Raw genomic sequence first — 27178 nt, 5'->3', positions numbered from 1 at the left:
CAGAATCTCTTTTCTATCCTTTTGCTTTTTAAAAAAATGTATTTTATTGATTTTTTACAGAGAGGAAGGGAGAGGGATAGAGAGCTAGAAACATCGATGAGAGAGAAACATTGACCAGCTGCCTCCTGCATACCCCCAACCGGGGATGTGCCCGCAACCAATGTATATGCCCTTGACCGGAATCGAACCTGGGACCCTTCAGTCTGCAGACCGACGCTCTATCCACTGAGCCAAACCGGTTTCGGCAATCCTTTTACTTTTAACCTACCTATATTATTGCATTTTTAAGTAAGTTTCCTGGAAACAGCATATAGTTGGGTCATATTTTTTCATCCACTCTGACAATCTCTGTCTTTTCATTTGTATTTTTCAACAGGATATTTCTGACACCTCCTTCATAGTGACAAACAAAAATGTCTCCAAATATTGTAAAATCTCCCTCCCTCTCTCTCAACCTCTCTCTGTGACATTTATTTATTTATTTGCCAAATATCTCTTGATGGCAAAATTTCTCCCAGTTGAGAACCATTGTTGTAGAGATTTCAATATGGATCCTTAACTCATTGCAGTCTACCTGACCAAAACACTTACTGAAGACTATAATAATCTTATAACTTGACTTCATTTCCCCCAGTCCTACATTTTGTGCTATTGTCATCTGTATTTTATACGATGTTATATGTTCTAAACTCCAAAGATGTTATTATTGCTGCTTCAAACAGTTAGTATTCTTTTATACTTATTCACATGTATACTCTTTTCATTCCCTCTCAATTTTTATGTGTTTCAAGCTGGGAAAATTTCCCTTCTGCCTAAAAAATTGCCTTTAGTACTTTGAAGGAAATATTTTCACTGGTATATAATTGTAGGTTGGCAATTTTTTTCTTTTACCACTTTAAAGATGTCATTACATTGTTGTTGAAGTTACATAATGTGTGTGTGTGTGTGTGTGTGTGTGTGTGTGTGTGTGTGTGTGTGTTTGTGTGTAGAATGCTTGTGAAAGATAAAAGTAGGACAGGAGTAGGTAGGAAGACTCTTCAGAGAACCAGGAAAGTCTGGTACTTGTGAAAAAAGAGAGAGAGAAAGGATTGGGTTAGCAGAGCCTCAGATGGTAGAACAGTTGTGAGAAATGCTTGGCCAGACATTTCTGTTAGAGAAATCCTGCATCTACCTAGATGGCTGGTTCTAGTACGTCCACTGTGCTCATTCATTGGTTGGAAGCCTCCCAGAGGAAGTGTGACTCGGCATGAAGAGTTCAGTGGATCCAAAAGTGCAGCAGCTGTCAATCAGATATACACCCTGCAGCAGAATCTCTTGAAGGATGATGTGAGGGGTGCACTTACATGGCTGCCACATATAGTTTCTTTTGAAAAGTTAGCTGTTAATTTTATTGTAGCTCTCCTTAAGACAATGGGCATTTCCCCCCTCTAGCTGTTTTTAACATTTTATCATTGTCTTTTGTTTTTCAGCAATTTCTAAAGTGTGTCTAGGTATGGTTGTATTTTTTATATTTGGGGATTGTTGAGCTTCTTGAATTGGTGAGTTTATGTCTTCCGTCATTATTGGGAATTTCTCAGTCATATGCTTTTAATACTGGTTCTGATCCATTCTCTCTCCTGCCTCTCCTTTTGGGACTTCATCACATGTATATTATACTCTATGAGTACGTCTCACACTTAGACATACTCTTACTTTCCAGTTTAGTTTCTGCGGTTCAATTAAAATAGTTACTATTGATCTGCCTTTGAATTCACTAATGTTGCCTTCTATGTTCAGTTTGCTCTTTAACCCATCCAATGAATTCTTACATCTAGAAATTATATTTTTTCATTTTTAAAATATCCATTTATTTTGCAGATCCTAATTCTCTGTTTAAATCCTTTATCATTTCTTCTTCTTTTAAAAAACATATCAGGCATACTTATTGTATTATGCTTTTATTAAAACTTCATTCTCCCAATCCTCTGTGGGCTTGTGTTAATTTTATTTTGTTGATTGTTGATCACCCTCTCTGCTGCTTTGCATACATAATACACTTTGACTAAAGGATTGTGTATAAAAGAAGTGTGGACACTTGCAATGATACCTTGCACCAGAGAGGGACCCTCTTTTTCTTCTTCAGGCAGATAGGGCCAGGGCTGACTACCTCAATTCAATCCTAGGCTGAGTTGAGGTGGGCTGGGTTTACAATTTTAGGAAGATTCTGTCCACCCCTGTTTTACCCTTGTCCTTTACACACGTCTTTTTAAAAAATATATATTTTTATTGATTTCAGAGAGGAAGAGAGAGAGATAGAAACATCACTGATGAGAGAGAATCACTGATTGGCTGCCTCCTGCACGCCCCCGACTGGGGACCGAGCCCATAACCCGGGCATGTGCCCTTGACTGAAATCGAAGCCCCCAGGCGATTTTCAGTCCCCAGGCGATGCTCCATCCATTGAGCCAAACCAGCCAGAGCTACACATGGTTTTACCAGGCTTTTTTGTTTGTTTGTTTGTTTTGTTTTGATAATCCTCACCCGAGAATATTTTTTTCCATTGATCTTTAGGGAGAGTGGAAGAGAGAGGGAAAGACAGAGAGAAACATCAATGTGAGAGAAGCACATTGACTGGTTGCCTCCTGCATGAACCCTGACCAGGGCCTGGGCCAGAGAGGAGCCTGCAACCTAGGTACGTGTCCTTGACTGGATTCAAACCCGGGACCCTTTGGTCCACAGGCCAAAGTTCTATCCACTGAACCAAACCATCTAGGGCTACCAGGCTTCTGATTGAGAGCCTGGAATGCCTATGTCTTCCCAGCCCTAAGAAGGGCGTTTCCCTCTGGACCTTTAGTTCGTTTAATTCTCCACAGCTCTTTGATGTCTTTAACATGTCCCTCCACCCCCACCCCCCCATTTATCCATTTGTTTTTAGTTATTGCAGCAAGAGCTTTGACCTGCTGTGACCACCCACATTTTGTCCAGGAGCAGAAGTGTATTTAATCTGTTATCTAATAATGTTGCATCCAATAATCATATACATGCAAATACAAGTACAGTTATAGGGTGAAGCCTTAGATCAAAGATATGTGCATTTTTAATTTTGGTAGAGGTTGCCAAAATGCTGTCCTTAGAGACTGTACCACTTTGCACTCCCACCAGCAATATCTGAAAGCGCCTTGTTTCACAACATCATTACGAATGCTGTGTGCTCACTTTGCGAGTTGTGTGCATGGGAGTGGCACGATCAGAGCTTTGCATTAAGAAGTTGATTCAGTGACAATTTGATAGATGGATAGACAAAGGCCAAGGACCAAATTCACTTACCTCATAGTTTTGTTTTTTTTTTGTTTCTAATAATCTACTAAGTGAAAAGCCAACTGTATTCACGCTTGAAAACATTCCCCAACGTTTCCTATCAGGCTTCTCTTTAGCTGGAAAGTTGATGGCTCAAAGTCCTTTCATGGGCTCATCACAGATGTTAGAAGACGTTCATGGCTGCAGTGCAGTACATCTGTTTGCCACACCAATCTCAACACCCGAGGCAGGAACAGCCAATTTTGTGATTCAAGAATAGAAGGGTTTCCCCCTAGGGCTCTCGCAGAGGAGACAATCTGGGGACAGTAAAGAACATGAGATGGTGTCTCTGCTAAGAAGAAATCTGTTCCTGCCTCATTCTTGGCCCCAAAAGCCGTGAGTCTGATAAAACAATATTGCATGTTAGTTTCAGGAATGTAACTCAGCCATTTCAGTGTTTCCTTTCTGGGTCTCTGTGGATTTCTAACCCTCACTTTAACAGTAAGGCTATATTATCCTCATTTTCTCCTGCCATCATTCGCCTGTTTTTCTTTCTCCTGGGTTCGGTGAGTCATTTCCTCAAGTCTTCCCTGGTTTGGCTTCAGATATTTAGGATAATCATCAAGAGCTGTCCTCTTCTCCCCTTCAGGCCTGGATTCCTCTCACTGTTAGAGACCTTTTGCTTCCCAGCGTCTGAGGTGGGTGGGCTCCAGCTACTAGCCTTCCTTAAATCTTAGCATGTGTTATCATTTTCTATTTTACCTTCTAGGTATTTCTTTAAAAAAAAAAATCTGGTAGAGTTGTTAAGCATGTGAGTCCTGAAATGAGACAAATCTGCGTTCAAATATTGACACTACCACCTTCCAGCTATAAGACCATTGGGCCATCGGTAGCTTATTTGACCTGCATGTGTTTTCATTTTCTTCTCTGAAAAAAAAGGAGAGTATAATAGTATTCATCTCACAGGACCAGTGGAGCAGTTCAATGAGGAAAGCCACATAGGAAGTGCTCCACAGATTACAGCCATTATTATCATTCCTATGGGAACGTAATCTATGCCTCCCATTTGCTCTTATGTTTTTCTAGGATGATCACATGGCATTTAATAAATAAATAGATCTAGATCAGGTGTCAACCAACAATAACCTACTGGCCAAGTCCAGCCCTCACTCTTCTATTTATTTTTATTTTAATTTTTAAAAATCCTCACCTGAGGGTACTTTTTCCATTGCTTTTCAGAGAGAGTGGAAAGGAGGGAGGGAAGGGAAAGAGAGAGAGAGAGAGAAACATCATTGTGCGAGAGATACATCTATTGGTTGCCTCCTGCATGAACTCTGACTGGGGCCAGGGACCAAACCTGCAACCCTTTGTTGTGCCAGCTGATGCTCTAACCACTGGTTATACCGGCCAGGACTGGTTCTCACCCTGTTTTTGTAAATAAAGTTTTATTGGAATAGAGCCATATCCATTTGTTTGTATATCATCTATGGCTGCTTTGGCTCTACTGTGGCACAGTTGAGTAGCTGTGACAGAGACCATATGGCCCTCAATGCCAAGAATACTTACCAGAAGGCTCTTATGAGAAAACATTTGCTAATCTCTGATCAAGATAGTTCTATTTTAAGTGTTTTAAAACAAATAAGTAGTATGGACATATTTGTAATTCTGTGTCTCAGTTTCTCTCACTGAAAGATGCATATATTAGGTCAGATGACTCCCACATAGGATCTTTCTAGAACTATGACTCTGTCATTGTCTCTTGTAGAGTCTAGAAATTGGCAATTGGTTTGGTCTTTCTGGTGGGCTCTTCTATAAGCTGAAAGGAGAGATAAAATCCAGAAAACAACCCCCAGTAACTTAGATGTTCAATATCATGTCGAATTATGAGAGGCGATTTATTCCAGCGAGAAGGATGGCCATTTTGTGAGGCTTTAGCGTTTTCCTCTGCAGCCAGGTGCAGGAGATCTTGTAATTATTGGGCCCCTTCCTGCTGACTTAACCATTTTCCCAATTCTTTGGCTTTCTTTTTAAAATTATTCTTGTTGTCTCCTTGCTGCCTACTCTCCACACCACTTCCTCTCCAGGTTGGCCTCTGCCTTTTTATCTTCCAGCCTGACTTCTTTCTCCAGTGGTGCCTCAGCCTTCGCTTCTCCACCCTCTCACTCTCCCAGATGTGAGGGAGGCAGGCTGCCCAGACTCCCAGCAAAGCCTCGGACCAGGGCCTGGACTCGCAGCAGCAGGGGGACCAGCGAGTCAGAGGAAAGGGAAATACCACCCACCGGTGTCCTTTGAGGTTTAGGGCTGGGAAGCAGGGAAGCCTGGGAGATGCCTGACAATTTCCAGTAGGCACCTGGGGATTAGCCTGAGACCCTGAGTCAGGACTGTTTCCGTTCCGCCCCAGACCAAGTGCCAAGCCCTTGGGCTAGTCTTTCATCATTCCGGAGCCTCAATTTTTGTCTGTAAAATAAAAATAATTCTTGTCTTGTTTTACTCCCAAGGCTTTTATGATAGTTAGGTGTATGTGAAAGAGCTTTCTTTTGTTTTCTTTTTAAAATATTTGATTTCTATTTATTTTTTAAAAATATATTTTTATTGATTTCAGAGAAGAAGGGAGAGGGAGAGAGAGATAGAAACATCAATGATGAGAGAGAATTATTGATCGGCTGCCTCCTGCACTTCCCCTACTGGGGATTGAGCCCACAACCCAAGATGTGCCCTTGACTGGAATCGAACCCTTCAGTCCACAGGCTGATGCTCTATCCACTGAGCCAAACCAGCGAGGGCTCTATTTCTCCTATTTCAAAATTACCGCGAGCTTATGTCACACAAGAACATCTATCCTTGTATGGCCACCCAGCAGCATCCACCATCCTTTACTCCTGGTTTCCTTCGGGGGAGTGAACCTACCACCATTGTGTTTAATCTTTAAAAAACGTTTTAAAATCCTCACCCAATGATATGTTTTTGTTTTTTCCTTAATTGATTTTAGAGATATTGGAAGAGGAGGGGGAGACAGAGAAAAACATCGATGTGAGAGAGACACATGGATCAGTTGACTCCCATATGCACCCAGACTGGGCATGGAACACACAGCCTAGGTATGTGCCCCGACCCGCAATGAACCAGCCACCTTTTTGGTGTGGGGGGCGATGCTCCAACAGACAGAGCCACCCGGCCTGGCCATGGTGTATAAGCTTGCTAGGATGGAAAATGCAGCTGCTCATGCCCCAAAGACCCAGAGTGTTCCTTTCCTGCCTCCTGTCGCTGGCAGGTGGCCAGTGGCTCCAGCTCAGCCCAAGGAAGAGCTCTGCTGGGATTTGGACGGTTGAGCATGTGAAATTGGGTGACTGAAGGGGTTGGTACTCTTTATCCCTGGCAGCAACCGCCCTACCAGACTGCTTCACTACCAGACCAACCCTGTACTCCCCGAGTTCTAGTCCCTGAAGCGGAATTGCTTCCTGCCTATTTCCAAAACTGGTTCTCCAACTTTTCTGCCTTGTTTTCAATTAATTCCCCTTTGTTTAAAATAAAAATAATTATTGTTTAAAATAATTAAGTTGTTTAAGTTGTTTAAACAAAATAAATAATTTAAGTTGACCAAAATGTATTTATATCACCTGTAAAAAAACAACAACAACACATGTTCTATATGAAGAACCCATGAAGGAGCCCTTATTATGTGTGGGGCAATGTCGGTAGGCCCAACGTTATTTAAATTTATTGCATACATTATTTAAATCAATCCTCACAAAAACCCTAACAGGTGGGTATTATTATTCCTAAGTGACAGATGAGGAAACGAAGGCTCTGTGAGGCTGAATAACTTACCCACACCTGTGGAAGAAGCAAGTGACAGAACTGGGTGTTGGAACCAGGATTTGAACTAAGATGTCTTCGTCTCCACGCATCTTCACCCCGACGCCGTGTGAACATGGACTAACAGTAGGCATTTCGCTGGGTATGCTGTTTTGGGGTGAGCAACTTGTTATGAACATCCCCATGTCAATTGTATTCTTGAACAATATGACCTATCATGGCTGCCTAGCAGCCATCAGGTAAATTGACTAGCATTGATCTAGCCAAATGCTTATCGTGAGATGTTAAAAAATGCACTGCAGTGAAGATTCTTACACATTACTTTTTATATCTATTGTAATTTCCCCCCCCTAAAATAAGGTTTTAGATGTGAAATTTCTGGGCTTAAGGCTCCTACATAATATTAAAGGTTTCGATACACTTTGACACATTGCCCACCAGAGGAAGCTTATCAGGTTTTGCTCCCATCCACAGTGGGTTCAGGTACCAGTGAAAGGACTTTCTAAATGGAGAGAAGTGCTAAAAAGGTGTAAAGAGCTCATTCATGAATGCCATTCTTATGGAAAGAAAAGGTAAACTGCCTCTCCAAAGTATATCTACTACCACAAATTAATATAGAAATAAAAATAAATAAGGTTCCAAAATTAGGGTACAGCTGGAAATGAGATTCGTATTCAAAGTATAGACATTGGGTTCCTATACAGATTACGGAGGAAAGGAATTACTTTTATTCCGGGGATTTTTGATGATGATGGTGGTGATGGAGAGGAGGAGGGAGAGCGGGGAGAGGAGGAGGGTGCCGCAGTGCGGCTGTGGTGGTCGTGGTAGCTGTTTGGATTGACTTTATTTCTGAGACTTTGCCTCTTCCTGCAGGAGACATAGGAAAGTGAGGTTTCTCCCCAGACTTTTGGTAGCCCCTGTGGTAAGAAGGCAGCCGGGCCACCCAGGCTTACATATTTGAGGCAATACGTAGTGATCAAAGCAGAATGAGTTGAAGGGAACAAAACTCTTCCTCTCCATATACCACCCTCTTTATTCCTCAATAAATGCACATTGGTTTCTTTTGTAAGAAAGCCTACATTTAGATGAAAATCTGATATCTGAACATTTTACTGCCCACTATGAAAACGCTAGCTATAACTACATCATAAATTTGACTCCAATCACTGAGTAAGACTTAAGAGCCTGAGTTATTTTCAAAGGGATAGGGGAGCTAGAAAAGTAAATATTATCATGGTTAGAAGTAAGAGATACTTCCAGAAAGCTTTGGAGACATTTGGGAATCAGGTGGGAGCTTGAGGCTTTGGGAGCCTGGAGTGAGGGCATGAATAGCCCTTGACAGATAGAAAGGGGGATGTAAGCGGAGAAGTAAGAAGGAACTTTGCTCTATGTGATAGTGTAGCCGGGTATGTTGTAGCAAATGACAATAACGTGTAGGGTTTTATGTAACAAGTAGGAGCCTCCCAGCACGTCAAACACTACATTTCACTGATTCTAGGACCCATGGTGTTTTGCAGTTTAACATCTCTGAATAGGATGCATCATACATCAATGGTATGTCATGGTTTAGTTGGCAGCATTTTTCTTTATTAGTGGTACATAAAGGAATGGTGCATATTAAAATCATGATGTCTTCAACTTGTGTGGGTGTGTACATGTGTGCGTGCACGTGTGAGAGAGAGGGAGAGGGAGGAGAGAGAGAATACGGTGTCATTACAGAAAGTGTCTAAAAGATAAGATATTGACTACTTATTCCACTTACCTTCATAGTTGCTGCCCTGTTTATTTATTTATTGAGAAAGGATCTTAGTGATTATTGTGATACTGTTATAATAATCTGGTTATTATTAACAGGAAAGGAGTAAAGGGAAGACTGGATAATATAGGCAGGCCGTTTATTCAGCTTTGCTAATTTAACCCTCCCCAACTCTGTTCCCTGCTGATTGCTTGGGGGAAGGGACTGGACAAAGGCAGTTTGGACGCATGCCCAGTGAGGTCTGAGTGATGTGGGAAGGTGCCTACCTGCCTGTCAGTCATACCTGGGAGGGAGTCAGTGGCCAAAATAGGCTTGGCCATCGCAAGGGCGTAAACCCTGAATATTTAAACTTCTGAACCAAGGAGCTCCTGCTCTTTGCCTTTGGCCCTTGGCCCTCTGGCCCTCTTGGGACTTCTGCTGCAGGGGATGAGCTCCCCTGCGCCCACGTGGCTCACGGTCTTGTGAGATCCAAGGACTGTAGACTTTAATTAACTGATGCTGAACTAGAGCCGGCTGCAACACGGACTGGAAGCTCTGGACACTGGCCTTGCTTTTGGCTTTGCTGAATCCCCAGCTGCACCTCTTTCAGGGCTAGTTTAAGGGTCATGGGTGTTGGCAACTCAAGGAATCTAACTCCATGCAAATAAAGCCTTTTCCAATCTCATTCTCCCCTGGGGGCTTCTGAAAGCGCTCATTTCAGCAGTACCCCAAGAGCCACCCCGCTCCCAAGAGCGAGGGAGGAGTTTGATTCTCCAGTGACACCTGAACCCGGTGTTTCCATTCTACTGATGAGGAAATGGGCCTTTCATGCTAGGTGACTTTGGCCCCATCACATGTGACTGGGGAGCAGTGGGTCCGAATGAATAATTAGAGCATATCCATGGGCTCATTACTTCCCCAAAATGACTTAAAAATTACACTGGCTTGGGAGCCCCAAGCAAAAGGATCTGTTTGGGTCTGGAAGGACCAAGAGTGATAAGAGCTGTGTCCTGTGAAAAAGTGCCCAGTCACACAACCAGAGAGAGGATGGAGACACACGCAGATCATGGCCTGGGGGAGTCAGTAAGTATTAGAGTGGTTTAGTTTTGTGGACAGAACATTTTCCCTCCCTCCTTTCCTTTCCTTCCTTTCCCTTCCCTTCCCTCCCTCCCTTTCTTCCTCCCTCCCTTCCCCTCTTCCTCCCTCCCTCCCTCCCTCCCTCCCTCCTTCCCTCCCTCCCTCTCTTCCTCCCTTTCTTCCCCTTCCTTCCTTCCTTCCTTCCTTCCTTCCTTCCTTCCTTCCTTCCTTCCTTCCTCCCTCCCTTCCTCCCTCCCTCCCTCCCTCCCTCCCTCCCTCCCTTCCTCCCTCGCTTCTTTCTTTCTTTCTTTCTTTCTTTCTTTCTTTCTTTCTTTCTTTCTTTCTTTCTTTCTTTCTTTCTTTCTTTCTTTCTTTCTTTCATTTTGAATGGCTATGAGGCATGATAAGATAGTGAATCTAGTTTTCCCTCTAAATGAGGAGGGTGCCTCTTGCCTTCTCTCCCTACACTTGTGGGAACAAGTCAGAGTTACACTTGTTTTTTCAGGGTAGACTTGGGTTCACGTGGGCCTGGATGAGACAGAATGGTCACATTTTCCCCTCCTGACGGCCCTAAAATTGTTCCATCTCCCTTTGAGCCCTCTCACTACAATTGATATTTTAACCTTCCTTCCCCACGGTCTCTCTCTCCCGACGGGAGGGTCTCCTGACCATTCTCGGTCACGTGGGGCACACATTGCCTTCAGGGTCCCTTTGCAGGGACGCTCTTCTTTGCATCTCTGTGCTGCCGCTTCAGCCACGTGAGCTCGGGCCTCTTGAACCACAGTTTGTTCATCGCCCGTCGGGACATTAAGAAGATGAAATAGAGCGATGCCCACAGTTTATTGTACTTCACGATGTCAGACACATAACAAATATTTGATAAATGATAGCCTTTTAAACATTATTTTCTTGTGGCAGTCCCTCTTCTCCCTCATCAAGCACTCTATTACATTCTTTCACCCTTATAACAACGTTTATTCTCTCTACCTTTGTAGGTTGTAATATGAATTACTGCCAATAGCATGGCTTTAAGGTGTGACTCTCCCAAGCTGTTTGCATTCTTCACTTCCATGTATTTTCTCAGAGCGTAAATGATCCTTTTTGTGCTGAAAGAAGGTCAGTGAGGTCATTCCGTGGGCACACTGAAGGAGCGGGGGAGGGGGGAGGGAGGGAGGGAGGAGGGGAAGTGTCTTCCCATTCTCTTCTGCCTTCATCTTCATTGAATGCTGGTTCTGTTGTCTACATAGACATTTCCCCTGGTCTGTGCACCCGCCTTGTGACACCCCAATCTCATGTGCACTGATTGTACCTCTTGTCTTCCTGAAGGCAACTCACATGTAACCCCTTTGTTCCAGAAAGCCATTCTAGGGCTTTTAAGGCAGAGAACTTCTTCTTCTTCTCCTCCTCCTCCTCCTCCTCCTCCTCCTCCTCCTCCTCCTCCTCCTTCCTTTTTCCTGATGACAATAACCTAGTCAAGCTACTACTCAGATATTTCCACCTCAGACAGATCTCTCACATAGCTTAAATCCTATTTATTCCCCTCTCTGTCCACCTCTGCATGATAAAGTGCACTCTTCTATTTGTGAATCAAAAAATAACTTAGATCATAAATAGTAAGTACAGGAGACTAATAAGACAACAGTATCGAGGCTAATAAGACAACAGTATCCAGGAAGAGGAAACTAAAGAGATTTTTGGATTTTCATTCAGATTATAAAGAGTAATGCATGGTGGCTTGAAAAGTTTAAACACTGTAAAAATGTATGAAGGAGGGAGAGTCTAATAACCTCACCATCAAGAGGCAACCGCTGATAACAGTTTGGGGCTTATCAGTTCAGATTTTTTATTGATGGTGTTAACTTTTGGGGTATAGTTAGGCATAATGGAACAGAGCTGGTTTCCTGGAACCCTAAAAACCCTTTGAAAATACCCACACGTGCCCTAAGGAACCAGCACAAAACCTCCAATAAAATCTGTTCTTCCTCAAACCAAACCTCCAAAAATACATAAAAAGAGTTCTTATTCAACTTACTGTTTTGTTTAATAACTATCATTACTACAGTATTGTATTGCACTATTTTCTTAACAAACAAAGAGGGTTTCAGATTCATGATAGGTAAAACAGGCCTAATCTTGAAATTCAGCCACCATGAAAAATATTATTTCTGTAAGAAACTGTGTACTGACAAACTTTGGGAAGATAATTTGGGAACAACCAATATTTACCTCCAAGTGAGTGCAGCTTTCGGTCAGAAGTAGGCAGAGAAGGACCAACTTCGATTCGTTAGGTGGTAAAGAAAACCTGGATTCGGACCCAGCTCTGGCTTAGATGATAAAACCTTGGGCAAGTCATTGAGCTTCGCTTGATTGTTTGGATCTTGCAATGTAACATTATAGGAGATGTCACTGGCATTCATGAACATTACATTGCAGCAGGCGGCCAGAAAGGCAACTAATAATGGCTTGAGAATGGAAAATGGGACTGTTTTGTTAAAAAAAAAAAAAAAAAAAAAAATAGTCAAGTTATTTTAGAAAAAAAAAAAAGAGTTAATTTTAAGGCTAGAATTGGCAAAGGGCAACAAATGAAGAACCTTCGAGTTGAACAGGTCATGGATGTAAAAACCTGGGAACTGAGGCTGTCCCACTACCTCTCAAAGGAAGCATGGTCTGCGTTAGGCTCCTCTATGCACACTGGGAATCCCTGCTCTCCCCTAACTTTAACTTACAGGTGATGACATTGGCCAGGAGCTTGACACTGACCCAGATTTTTGTTTGTTTGTTGTTTGTTAATCCTGCCTGGAGGATATTTTTTCATTGATTTTTAGAGAGAGTAGGAGGGAGGTGGAGAGACAGAGAGAAAGAAACATCGATGTGAGAGAGACACATCAATTGGCTGCCTCCCACACGAATCCCAATTGAGCCTGCAACTGAGGTAGGTGCCCTTGACCGGAATTAAACCCAGGACCCTTCAGTTCACAGGCCTATGCTCTGCCAAACAGGCTAGAGCCTGATATTAATGTCTGAAATTGCTAATTGCTAGTCGTGTGCAGTGTCCCGATTTTAAATACCTAGGATTAAAAAAAAAGTGATTGGCCCAGTGTCAAATGTCCACTCATAATACAATCAAGTGTGATTAGGGATGCAGTAGAGGCCAAGGGTGGCAGTAGATTCTCTTAGGAAAGGGTGTGGCATAATGGCTACCATCTTTGATGTAACTTAAGAGAAACAGGGGAGGGTGGGGGGCTTCGTATCTTCTAGTTCTAATTCTTTGGAGGGCTTTTATTTCAGTTTAATTCAATTCAACAAATACTCAAGTCTCTTCCATTCTAAGGCATACTTGTTCATACATGAATGTAACTGATATCTAGTCATGCCTCACAATCAGTGTGTTCATTTAATAATTTATGTTGTAGTCGTTCTTCTATTTCCTTCTCCACAGCCCAAAACTATTTTTAAGCTGGTGAGATTTTAAATCAAGGAAATGGAAACACAGCATATATTATTGACAGGGTATCAATTGCTTTCCATGGAGGATATAATAAAGTTGCCATCAGATATGGGACTGGGTTGGGAGATGGGGAAATATTACAATATCTTTCTCCACCACCCCTTAAATCCTGCACCAAAAGAAAAAGAAGGCTGTGTACCTCTGCTTAAGAGATGAAGTCCATTAAAGGTTCTGAGGTGGTCTCAGGATTTACAGCCCTGAGAGGCAAACCTTTATTTTATAGAATAATAACTATCAGTGCTGACTGCGCAGGAAGCCAATACTAGAGCATGTGTGGGCGCTAAATGTAGCTTTGTATGCAACCAGATTCCAGGCAATTGCCTTGTTTAATTCACTCAGAATTTTAAAAAATGCTTCCTTTGGAACAAGTTCTTTCTACTTGGTTTCAGCCCAAAGGTGAGCATTTTTTTGGAGAAGGTTAAATCTTTTCAGATGTTTTTGAGGTGTACAAAGAGGAAAAGTTAAACCATCCTCAATTATGCATACTTCTAGCTTCTATTAACCAAATTGGTTTGAACTTCACGGTTTTTATTCTATTTTGAGAGTCTCATGATCTGCTACAAAAGTAGCCTATGGAAAAAAAATTCTTCTCAAATAAGGCTTGAAAATAGCTTCTTTTGTACTTGCTCAGAAGAGTAAACTGTTCAAACTATGTGAGAGGTACAATAAGGTGAGGCCTATATATAGAAACTCATCAATTGGAAACCTGGCAGATGGAATATGTTAATGTTCCAGAAAAAACAAAACAAAACTTGAATCAAGTTTTTTAAAAAAAGTTAACCTTTAAAGCATCCATGGATTAGAAAAACAGAGCATTCAAAATAAATATTAGGCTGCATTGTGTAGTGAGTGGGTCGGCTTTGATGCTTATGAGCTGTGTGTGGTTGGTTAAATTGCTTTCCCTTCCTGTGTTTCAGGTTTCTCACCTCATGTATAAAGGGGTCATGGTAAAGGAATCTATTTCAAAAGGTTGTTGTGAGCCGAAACCGGTTTGGCTCAGTGGATAGAGCGTCGGTCTGCGGACTGAAAGGTCCCGGGTTTGATTCTAGTCAAGGGCATGTACATTGGTTGCGGGCACATCCCCAGTAGGGGGTGTGCAGGAGGCAGCTGGTCGATGTTTCTCTCTCATCGATGTTTCTAGCTCTCTATCCCTCTCCCTTCCTCTCTGTGAAAAATCAATAAAATATATTTTTAAAAAAAGGTTGTTGTGAGCAATAAGTCAGGTAACATTGTAAGCTATCAATAAATGCTTCTTATTAATCACATTAAAGTCACCTTCTGAGCCCTGGCTGGTGTGGCTCAGTTGATTGAACATTGTCCCATACACCAAAAGGTCACCCTTTTGGTTCCCAGTCAGGGCACATACTCAGGTTTTAGGCTCCATCGCCAGGAAGAGGTGTGTAGGAGGCAGCTGACCAATCTTTCTCTTTCTCTCGTCGATGTTTCTGTCTCCCTCTTCCTTCCTTTCTCTCTCTAAAAAAGAAAAACATTTTTAAAATAATAAATAAAATCATCCATACAAAAATGGTTATCTGATAGATACCATTAAATGAAGAAATAAACATTGTCCCTTTAGTGATCCCTTGGTTTTTCAACTCATCATTTTTTAAAAAAATAAATTTTATTGAATTTTTACAGAGAGGAAGGGAGAAGGATAGAGTTAGAAACATGGATGAGAGAGAAACATCGATCAGCTGCCTCCTGCACGCCCCCTACTGGGAATGTGCCCGCAACCAAGGTACATGCCCTTGACTGGAGTCGAACCTGGGACCTTTCAGTCCGCAGGCTGACGCTCTATCCACTGAGCCAAACCAGTTAGGGCAACTCATCATTTTCTAACTCAATGGCAATTAAAAAAAAAAAAAAAAAGCTCAGTGATTTCAAGTTTTTCTTTGCAGTTGGTACAAGTTCTCCCTGCCAAATTGCAGATAGATGGGACCATTTGGACATGGGACAGTTTCTGAGTATAAACATTCAATATCCATAGTAAAATTCCATGCTACTCACTCAGCTGCACATTTGGAGATACTCTTCTGACATTTGATATGACTCTGGCAAAACAAAAGATGACTCATGGGTCATGACTGCTCCCAGCAGACCATCCTGGGCCCATCCACACCCACCACCCCCAGGACTAGCTTTGCCTAAGAACCATAAAACGTGGGTCTCACGGAAGCCACCAACAACTTTAAAGGGCTTAATAAATTTCTTTTGGATGATGCTAATAGATTCCTGATTTTTCATCTTAAGGCAGGCTAGGCCATAGCTCCGACGCTTATCCAATGACTATTTTGCAAAGTGACTTGAACCAAGGCAGACACTCAATTTGTCCAATGTGCTAATAAGTGAAGAACAGTTTCCACTATGGATGAAAGTTGATTTCCATATTATATGTTCCCCTAAAAATTGTGCTGTACAGTATTTTTTATAAATGAAATATGTATCATATTGACTTTTCATAGACTTATAATTTCAGATAACTTTTACTTTTCTACAAACATTTAACACTTAAGGTTTAAGCATTTTTTCCCTCTTCTTGTTTTGCAAGCTACCAACACCCTCTCTCTCTCTTTTCTATCACTAAGTTTGTGATATGGGAGTATCACTTTTGAATTAGAATGATCACCCTTCTCACCCCAATTCACTTCTTGCAGATTTTAATTTTCAAGTGACACCTTGTCTTAAAGTAGGGGCAGATTTACAAATATGTTTATTTCACTATCAAAATGCAAATAGAAAATAAATTTTAAAGGTAGCTAATGTCTCAAATTTTGTAACCCTCAAATAAGTGATTAACAACACTATCAATCCTAAGAAAATAAAAGAAAGTTTTGGGTAAAAATCTCTGAAATGTAACAAAAAACCTCGTCACATTTATGACAGAAAAACCAAGGTACCTATTTTCCCTTGGCACAAATAATATGTGTTGGCTGGCTAGAAATGGTTGTAATTATGTGGTATACAATAAAAGGTTCCATTGATGCCAAAAACAGAAAAATGGGTGAAACCAGACCAGAAATCACATATTGAATAAACAGCTTCCCAGACAAATGAATTTAGCTGATTTTTAAAAAGCAGTATCTTTTACTTTCAGTTTTATGATCTTTATGGATAGATCCAAACTCTTTATTAAAAAAATTTGAGGTACAAGGGTCAGTATCTCATATTTATAAACCATGAAACAGTATAGTCACATGTTTAATAGATTAAATGGGCTACACTTTGGGATACTATTTTCGGGACTTTAAATACCAAGCAACTTAAAGCTAATCTTTATACAAGTTATGAAACAGGGTAGGGAACTGGTTGGATTATGCTTCATGAATGATGACATTGATAGCTTGAGGTTTTTTTTAAAAAAATATTTTCTTTTTAAAAATTATTATTATTTTAAATTTTATTTTATTGTTTAAAGTATTACAAATAGTAATACATATGTCTCCTTTTTTTCCCCATTGACCTTCCCCCACTTTCCCTACCCGCCGGCACATACCCTCACCACCCCCCGCCCCAGTGTCTTGCATCCATTGGTTATGCTTATTTGCATGCATACAAGTCCTTTGGTTGATCTCTTACCTCACCCCCCCAACCCTCCCCAGCTTTCCCGCTTCTCTGCCTCTGTATCTATCTTTTTGTTCATCATGTTATAATGTTCTTTATTATCCATAAATGAGTGAGATCATGTGGTATTTTTCTTTCACTGACTGGCTTATTTCACTTAGCATAATGCTCTCCAGTTCCATCCATGCTGTGGCAAATGGTAAGAATTCCTCCTTTTTTACCGCAGCATAGTATTCCATTGTGTAGATGTACCATAGTTTTCTAATCCACTCATCTGCTGATGGGCATTTAGGCTGTTTCCAAATCTTAGCTATTGTAAATTGTGCTGCTGTGAACATAGAGGTGCATATATCCTTTCTGACTGATGTTTCTAGCTTCTTGGGATATATTCCTAGAAGTGGGATTATTGGGTCAAATGGGAGTTCCATTTTTAAATTTTTGAGGAAATGCCATACTGTTTTCCACAGTGGCTGCACCAGTCTGCATTCCCACCAGCAGTGAAGGAGTGTTCCTTTTTCTCCGCATCCTCACCAACACTTGTCGTTTGTTTATTTGTTGGTGATAGCCAGATAGCTTGAGGTGTTTTTCTGTTTTTCTTTTTCTACTTCTCAGAAGAAAATTCTAATTCAATTTAATTCTCTTTGGTAGGAAGATGAGTAATAATTATTATTTCACAAAATGTCTGTTTGGTCATCTGAGGTTCAATATGTATATGCTTAAATTTTAAAATGTAAAATAATATATATTTTCTTAGAATATAAAATAGAAAATATAAATAAACAAAGAAATAATTTATAATCTCATTGACCCAGAGATAATCACTGTTAACTTTAATACATGTACATCCAACTTCTCAACCCCTCATTTTATAATCAAGATTTTAAAAAAGAGCATATATTTATAATATAATGCATAAATATTGTTCTGAAATCTGCTTTTGTAACCTAACCTATATCGTGTACACATTTTTTCATGTCACTGGTTGGAAGTGTTGGCATTTCCTATCCTACATAATAAAGAGGGAATATGCAAATTGACCATCACTCCATCCCCAAAGATGGCTGCACCCACAGCTGAGGCCAAGTTCCCATAAGGAGCTTTAAAGAACAATCAGCAGAGACCTGAGGCTATGCCCTCCCCCACCCCCGTGGGGCTTGACAGGGTATCTCAGGCCATGCTCCCCACCCCAGTCTGGGCTGGGGGACCTCAGGCCACGCCCCCCATCCTGGTGCTGGGCCAGGGGACCTGAGGCTATGCCTCCTGCCCAGCAGGGCTTGACAAGGGTGGGACTGGCTGGGTCTGGATGTAGCCCAATGTAGGGGGGGGCCGGCCAGGTCTGGGTCTCATGCAATTTTAGGTTCATGTGGGTGGGTGGGGACTTGACTCTGGGTCCCGTGGTGAGCCCCAGACTCTGACAGGAGGAAGGTTTTCATATATATTTTACTAATTTTCTTTCATCTCTGACACTTCTATTATAGAGAAAGGGCAAATAGCAATATTAAATTATTTCCTCTAATTAATACCCTTTTAATGTGCACAAATTTTGTGCACCAGGTCACTAGTGTATGTTCAAGACCCAGCAAATCCGGGAGAACTGGCTGCTTTGGAGGCATCCAGTTACTATGCATTTGGCATAAGCATTAGCACTGAGGCGTCTTCAAAGCAGTTTATGAGCGTAGACGTGGACAGTGGGAGCTAGAACGTTACACTGTGGGTGTCTCACAATGGATTGTGCTAACAGTTGCTGTGTGAGGAAGGCTTTGAGATAGTACTAAACCCCTGCTGTAGCAGGTGAGGAAGTGCTCGGTTAACGATAAATGTGACCCTCCATTTGCAGTCACAGTCAGCTGAATCCTTGTTTTCTTACGTTTGAATTATATATTCACAACCACAATCAAGGCATCAGAGGCCAATTAAGAAAACAAAACCAACAATAACACACTAGTAATTTTTAACAGAGAATCGAGTAAAGGAAATTGATTAAACAGCATTGCATTTGGGCAAAAGGAGAACATTAAGAGAATGCAGATAAATACACGTGGAAAGCAACTGTGACCCTCATGGCTGGGGGAGCAAAGGGAAGAGTTAAATTAGCAAAATCTGGAGCCACCCCCTACCCCACCCCCAAAAACTGGGGACAAGGTTGTAGTCACCTGCTGCTGTACCTCTGAGTATGAGGCCAGCACTGGCAGAGATTGAAAGCTCAAAACTGGAACTAAACTTTGCTGCTGGGACAAAGGGACATGCTGGGGCAGCCATGACAGGAACAGTGGGCACAGGGAAGGAGCAGATCCCCTTTTCTTCCTCCATCTTTCTCATCTCCCTTTATTGCTTCCATCTGCAGAACCTAACAGGAAGTGCTCTTGCAAAAGAGAAATGGCATTTGCAGAGCCCCAGTCCTAGCTTCATGGAGTGGAATATTAAAGGGCGAGTTTGGACAGTCCTCGGAGCATCCCTATGTTGGCTTCTGTTTCTTTTCTCTTTGTAAATCCAATTTCAGTTTTCTACAATCTTTCTTATGGTGACCTGGCTTTTTACAGCAAAAACATACTCCTCTACAGTTTCACAGCAGCCCTTATTTAGTAATTCTGTTGCCTTGTTCTCAGAAACCAGTGGGCGTATTAATTGGAATAGGTCAGAATAGCCAGGATTACCTGTACAGGTTCTAACAGTTAAATTTCTTTGTGAACGCATCAGGGTCCTGGATAAAGTCAGGAACAATTGCTGGTTCCTCTCTAGCTGAGACCCACTTTTTTTCCAAAGGGAGTTGTTAGAATGCCCATTCTCATTTTCCCTCAAGTCAGTGGTAGTAGAGGAGATGGGAGGGGAAGGAAGAAGGGAGAGGAAAGCTCAAGTCCAGACAACGAAGCTCAGAAAGCAAAGCATATAGTGGAGGAGCTATAGAAGGGGGAAGAAAGGAGTGTAGGCATTTATTAGCTTCAGAATAGTTCCAAGATAGTCTCTAAAACTTTTTATTAAAATTTTAAAAGGATTTTTCTGTGCTTCTCCTTAGGAAAAATACAAAAATAAAAGGGTGAGTTTGTAGCTCAGAGACAATGCTTAATCCAGCATAGGGAGGGCTTGGATATGCATGTGATTCCCATTTTGCAGTCACAGGGTGCTGAAGGAAATCTGGACATTCCCATTTCTCCAGTGAAGAGCTATTAATTCATAACCATAAGCAAAGAAGCCTGTGAAAAAGACAGGAAGTAAGCATAAGTTCATGGTAATCTAATTTTCCATCAATCTAGGCTTAGTAAGTAAATTCAACTGATTTGTCAATAAACCAATAGCAGCAGTTTCCAAAATTATTTTAAAAACCTTGTTAATAGAAAAAAAATAAAATAGAAGAAATTCATATGTCAATTAAAAAAATATATATCGAGGGAAAGGTTGCATTATCTGACTTGAGAATTTGAACATTTATTCCAACTTTGCATCCTGTCAGATGCATCAAGCTGGTAGTAAATGGCTCTAAAGTGTGAATAGGCACTGTATACCAAGGGTTATTTATTCTCTTTTTCTACTTTTTTTTTTATTTCTTCCTTGAAGTGGCTCTCCTTTTAAAGTCTATTAAAGCAATGATTTAAGAACCATGCCTATAAGTCAAAACAGCCAGCCACTTGAGAAAAAAAAAAAAACAAGAAAGAAATCATATTAGTTCTTTTATGCTTAAACTGAACTCTTGATTGTTTTGTTTTTTCACTTTTTATTCAGTTTTATTGGACAGTGGAACATTAATTCATTCACTTTATTGAGTGTCTCCAGTGCCTCAAGGTTGTTAAGTGCCTGGGATATAAAGATAAAGAGACAGACCCTACTCTTAAGGGATCTTTGATTTCTTCATTTTTCATATTTTTGGGTTCTAGACTGCTTTAGAACCAACCAATTGGTTCCGGCAGGACATTCACTCAGTTCAGTTGAATTTCAGATTAGCAATCCGTGCTTTCCAATTGGTTGGTGATGGCAGTTTTGGGTTTCTCTTGATGCTGTCTCAATCAGCCTCTTTTCTGAAGTTTGTGGGGATATGTAGTCATCTAGTTTTCTTGTGTATATTCTTGGTAGGTTTTGGTTTTTCAAATTAGTTGTTCTGTCTGGTGTTTTTTTTTTTTTTTTTTTTTTGGGGGGGGGAAGGGGCATGGTTCAGAGAGTTTCAGAAAATACACTGCTAATCTCATCTCAATCTTTATTTTCTTTCAGGTATACGATTGTGTCTTCTTTCTCAAGTAGAATTCTCAATTTCTCTAGTTTGCCCAAAGCAATTATTAAAAGTAATATCCATTAAGTACTGAGTGCTTACTATATTTCTGGTACCAAATAAATTAAATGCTTTATAAGATATTCATTGATCTTTACAACCACCATTGAGTGAGCTACTTTATGCCCATTTTTAATAAGGGATAAAATATTTGGTTCCAGGTTGGGGTAGGCAGCTTCTAAGTTGGCACTAATAATTCCTGACTCCTGGTGTTCATGCCCTAGTGTAATCCCTTCCCTTCCAGTGTGGACTGGACCAAGTGACTTGCCTCCAATGAATAGAGTATTGAAAATGTGATGTTATGCCACTTCTGAGATTAGTCCACAAAAAAAAAAAAAAAAAAAGAAAGAAAGATTGTGGCTTGGGCACTCACTCTCTTTTGTTTTCTTTCTTGCTCATTCTGGTGGAAACCAGCTGCCAAGTTGTGTTGCCCTAAGAGAGGTCCATGTAGAAGCAATTGGGGGAGGCTTCCAGCCAGCACCCAGCAAGGAACTGAGGACCTTAGCCCAACAGCCCAAGGGTAACTGGATCCCGCTAATAATGACATGAGTGACTTGGAAGTGGATTGTTTCTCACTTGAGTCTTTGAATGAGACCAGTTGACACATTGATTGTAGTGTTGTGAGAGCTTTTGAGCCAGAGTCACCCAGCAAAGTTATACTTGGATTTCTGACCCACAGAAATCCAAAAATAATGTTTGTTGGTTTGAACTGTTAACATTGGGGTAACTTGTTACACAGCCAGAGATAGCTAATACATAGGTCATAAAAGTAATGTGTCCCAGTTGGCCTGGAACCACGGCCAACCTCTGTGTGACACTGACTTTGATTAGCCTGTACCTTTATGAGCTACCATTTTCCACCACACTGAATTACAGTTCTTTGATTCTATTTATTCCTCTTTGAAAGAAAACACCTTTTCTAATGTAAAACTGCCTGTTGCTGAATGAAGTAATAAGTGAGCACTTTCTTTAAGTCATGGTAATAGAATTAGAAGGAACCTGAAAATTCACGTAGTCCAAATCAACCTGTTCCCAATTTTTACAGAGGAGGAAATTAGGCCCAGCAAAATTAAGAGACTTGCCTAAAGTTATAGAATTGGTGAAAGAAGGGGGATTAAAACACAGGTCTTCTAATGTCCAGTTTGGGACTGGACAGATACATGCTGATAGTTCCACATGAACATAGCTCCTTACCACATTCTGAACCTGGAGTAAATTCAGTTTGATTCCCATTCATTTTCACTGGACAAAAACAGGGATTCTGAAGGGAACAGCTGAGAGACAATGCCTAATATATTTATTTCTTTTGCTCTTAGGCTCACCTCCTATGAAAGGGGGGTCAACAGCCTGTGTCCACATGAATGATTATCATCTTCCAATCCCTTAACCACAGCACTGGATCCAACATGGCAATGCAATTCCATACTGAGAGCCAACTCTGAATGATTTGTCTTGGCTCTTTGGACTGCTTATTGAGAAGCATTTCCTGAGCTGGAGTGGAAGGAGACTGTGATCGCCTAGTAATGTCAGCCATGAGAGGAGGTTGAGGGTGTGGTGGATTGTGTGCTATGTATTTGTCCTCTGGCATTTCTGCAGATGTGGGGCCTCGTCCTTCCTTTGATGGCCCATTCTTTTCCTGCTATGAACCATTTTTGCCACACAAGCTGCCCAGGAAGGCTCACTTTCAATGTGCAATTGGCCCTCCTTTCTGGAATCTTTTTCTTCTCATTTGATGTGAAGTTTAGCACATAAGTGGCACTGGTGGAATTTACCTTGTAACTTGGTGTAGTGTTAGAAGCAGAGCCAGTTCTCACAGCCCTGATGGTTGGATGCTTTTATGACTTTGTAGACCTCTTTTTCTGGCTAGGTCTACAAGTCACATTGCCAGCAGACTGTCAGCCCATCAAAAAAAAAAAAAAAAAAAAAATGCAGGAAGGTATAATTTTGCACATGCTTACTCTGTTGTCTTTTGAAACAACAGTCCTAGGAGGTCACAAGAACACAACTTGGCATGTGAGTGCTAGCCCAGGTATCCTGGATGACGGGAAAATATTGGTACTGTAGATCAAAAGCACAATTAACATGTGCCTTGAAACTGTGAGGCTGAAGCTTAAATACCTCTCCATGGGTGGTGCTTTCAACATAGTACTGCTAGGTTTTTTCTTTTCTTTTTTTTTCTTCATTTTGGCAAAGTCGAGTGTTGGGCGATGTTAGAATTTAGGTAAGTGACTGGGAAAGTTTATTTCCTTCTAGTCTTCTGCCTGCTGTTTAACTTTCTTCTTCTGTTTTGATCCATTGTAATATCTTCTCAATGGCCCATGTTTCTGCATTGCTATTTAGCATTGGGGTTTTGAGATTCCAATGACAATTCTGTTTTCCAGAATTTTTTTTTTTTAATCAGAAGTCTATTTTACTGAAATAGTAAGAGAATCCTATGGCAATTAGATAGCTTCTGCCTCTTCTTCTGATGGGAAAGCAATAAAAACCTGAATATAACTTGGTTTTTTGAATTATGCAATTTGAGCAAGTCAGTTTGGCTCTATTATATGAGAAAGAGAGATGGGGTGAAGAGAGAGAGAGAGAGAGAGAGAGAGAGAGAGAGAGAGAGAGAGAGAGAGAGAGAGAGAGAGAGAGATTAGTAGTTTTCCAAGCCTTTGGACCCTGAAATTATGAAAGGAAAGGTTGAGCTAGTGAGAATCCCCTGTCCTTCTTTAACCAGAGCATCTCTGTTGTTAGATTTCTGTAAGGGCTTTCAGGATTAGAGCTTATTTGAAAGGCGGTTTTTATTTTTTAAATGTGAACACTACCAGCATCAATGAGCCTCAGGCTCCTTCCACGTCTAACATTTTACATACCTACGTGCAATCAAGTAGCTCCACATAGGAGAGCAAGCCTGGGAAACGGTTGAGAACATCACCTCTGTCAGAGGTCTCTGTTTGATCACAACCACACCACACTGTGAGTCTCCAGGCATGTTATCCTGCTTCAGCTAGTCTCTCCTTTAAAATGGAGACGATAGCCCTGGCCCATGTGGCTCAGTTGGTTGAGGGTTGTCCCGTGCACTGAAAGGTTGCTGGTTAGATTCCTGGTCAGGTCACATACCCAGGTTTTGGGTTCGATCCCCAGTCAGGGCATGTATAGGAGGCAACTGATCTCTCTCTCTCCCTCTCTCCCTCTCTCTCTCCTTCTCTCTCTTCCTCCCTCCCTCCCTCCCTCCCTCTGTCTCTCACTTTCTCTCAAATCAATACAAACATATATGAAATATAAGATAATTAACAGTGTCCAACAAATTGTAAATATTCAATAAATATTAGGCATTATTATTAGTCTGAATAGACACTAGCATTGCACATGGTATGCATCTTCTTTTACTACTTAATTTATGTTTACTTTAAATAAGCCTTTACTTTAAATAAGCCTTCTCCTAGAACCAACTCTAAAGGCATTAAGATAGAATATCTACTACTTTACTGATTTTAACTTAACATTGCAGGAAAAACTTATATGATATTAGAATATTTTCTTAAGAGCAAACAGATCTCCAAAATATACTGTACCATACCATGGCTATGTAGATTTTTGGCCAAAAATTTTCAATAAAATGTTAAAATGAAAAAAAAATGTTTTTTGTGGATAATGCTTTGAAAACCAGCTTTTAAAAATAAATTTTAAGCATATGTTTGCCCAACTTTATTTTTCTTTGAGTTTTTGGGTCTCATTTTCTTGAGCTGTGAAGTAAGAGGACTGGACCAGATAATCTTTCAGATTCAGTAGTGATGATTCTAAGTTTATTTTCATGTAATACGACACTCTAATCAATTTGTCTCATTTCTCTAGGCCTCTGTCTCCTTAGTGTAAAGTGAGAAGATAATGTTCCTACCTATCAACTGCTTTTAATTCTAGCATTAGAGGTTGTTTGTTTTATTGACACTATTACAGATGTCCCCTAGTCCCCCCTTCCACTCTCTCTAAAAAATAAGAAAATAGATGGAAAAATATCCTCTGTTTTCTTAGGTGTAAAGTAAGAAGATTACCAACAGGTGAGGGTTACCAACAACAAAAGTTCCCAGAGAAGTTTTTTTTTTTTTATCCAATGACCACTAATCACATTTAGACATGGATTTCTAAAGTAAATGCAAGATAACACTCATTTCTTGTTTTTGTAAATCTCATGGATTTTCACATTTTGTGAATCTGAAGATTTCATGTAATCTTAGTTATTTAAAATTTTCCAAGTGATTTTTCTTTTTGGGAAGACTTACTCCATAAAATTTATCTATCTATCTATCTTTATCTATCTATCTATCTATCTAATCTATCTATCTAACTATCATCTATCTATCATTGATTACCTGACATCTGATCTGTTCCTATACTTTGAAATAAGAAGATAAAGACAAACAAGGCAAATATGCTTTTATGAAAACAAAAAGATTGTCAATTATGCCAACTGTGATTCAATTTTTGTAGAAAGAGCACAGGATTCAGAAGTTGTGAATTCAATAATGATATTACAAGCACTTGTGACTTCATTAGCTTTTCTAAAAGTTATGTAGCAATATTGTGTAAAGAATCACATTGTTCCAGAAGACTTGTATAACAACCAAAAGCACCATACGCCTTCCCCCTGTTTTCCATTTTCTACAGGCAAACACTTCTAACACTTTTAGCTTGATTCTATTTTTACTTCCATATTTCCAAATAACATGCTTATATTGCCACTTCTTGATTTTTAAACAGTTTTAGTCATTATCTATGGATGTTACCCTAAAGCAGATGCTGTGTCACTTTTTCACCACTGCCTCACCCCAAAACCCCGACTTGCACACTTTACAATCCCCCAAATTCCTAATCTAGTTATATTGATAATTTAGTTTTGATCAGCATTCATGGTTTACGTGATCACAACTACATAAAGATTAATCATAGCTCAGCCATGTAGCATATTCTACTTTGACTTTGCTGTGTAATATTTTGTTAAATGTACTTGGAGTTATTAATTGTCTTTATTTTTTGTACCGTAGTTTTCTATGAGCAAACCGTGAATTCAACCCTAAAGTCTCCACCAACGGTCTTAATCTCTTTTGAATATATTTTTTACTTTTGAAGAAGTCTATTTAATCTAGAAGAAATCTCTGTCCTGAGACTTCTGACCTATTCCAATTTTTGTTCTCCTTTCACCATCATCCCGAGGAACCCCTTTGCCTCTATCTGTTTTTTCCTGTGTTCCATGTTTTTCTCTTCATCATGACTTACTCTCTTGTTTTGGTGGCACACAGTCTTCAGTAGCTGGCTCAGGTAGAATATAAGGAAATAATCTGTTTTCAGACCTCCCATACCTTGGAATGAATTTGTCCTCATGCTTGACAGTTGTGCTGGATATACACTTCTGTGTTGGAAATTGTTTTCCATCAGGCACTGCTCCATTGCCTTCTAGCTCCTGTTGTTTCGTCTTCTTGGCAGGACTCTTATGTTTTCTCTGTGCCTGCACACAAGAAGCTTAGCACTGATGGAGAAAGTCAGGGCAAGAAGGCTGGTCCTGTTACAAACTCATGGCTACCAACATCCACTGGACTCTCAACAGTAACAATTCATTCTTTTACGGATGCAAAGTTGATTTAAAAATCTCTGTAAACAAACCAACAAACAAGTAAACAAAAATGAAACCTTTCTACTTTCCTCAAACCTCTGGCAGCTCTCCTTCCTCTACACTTTCAACAGATACCTTTGTACTTTTACTCTTTTGGGAAAAATAAAAGCCATCAGATTAGATTCCCTTGTGTGCTAGGAATGAAACCTGCAAACTGACCTACGTTTATACCAATCTGTTTATCTTCTGATGAGCCATTTCTCGTCTACTTGTTCATGCTTTTAAAGCCTTGTTATATTGATTTCTTCTATATATGTATTAGATCAATCACCCAAGCTACCAGCCAACCAGCCCAGT

Source organism: Eptesicus fuscus, chromosome 17 (genome assembly GCF_027574615.1).
Source record: "Eptesicus fuscus isolate TK198812 chromosome 17, DD_ASM_mEF_20220401, whole genome shotgun sequence".
NCBI classification, from domain to species: domain Eukaryota; kingdom Metazoa; phylum Chordata; class Mammalia; order Chiroptera; family Vespertilionidae; genus Eptesicus; species Eptesicus fuscus.
Note: the sequence above shows the minus strand (reverse complement) of the source record.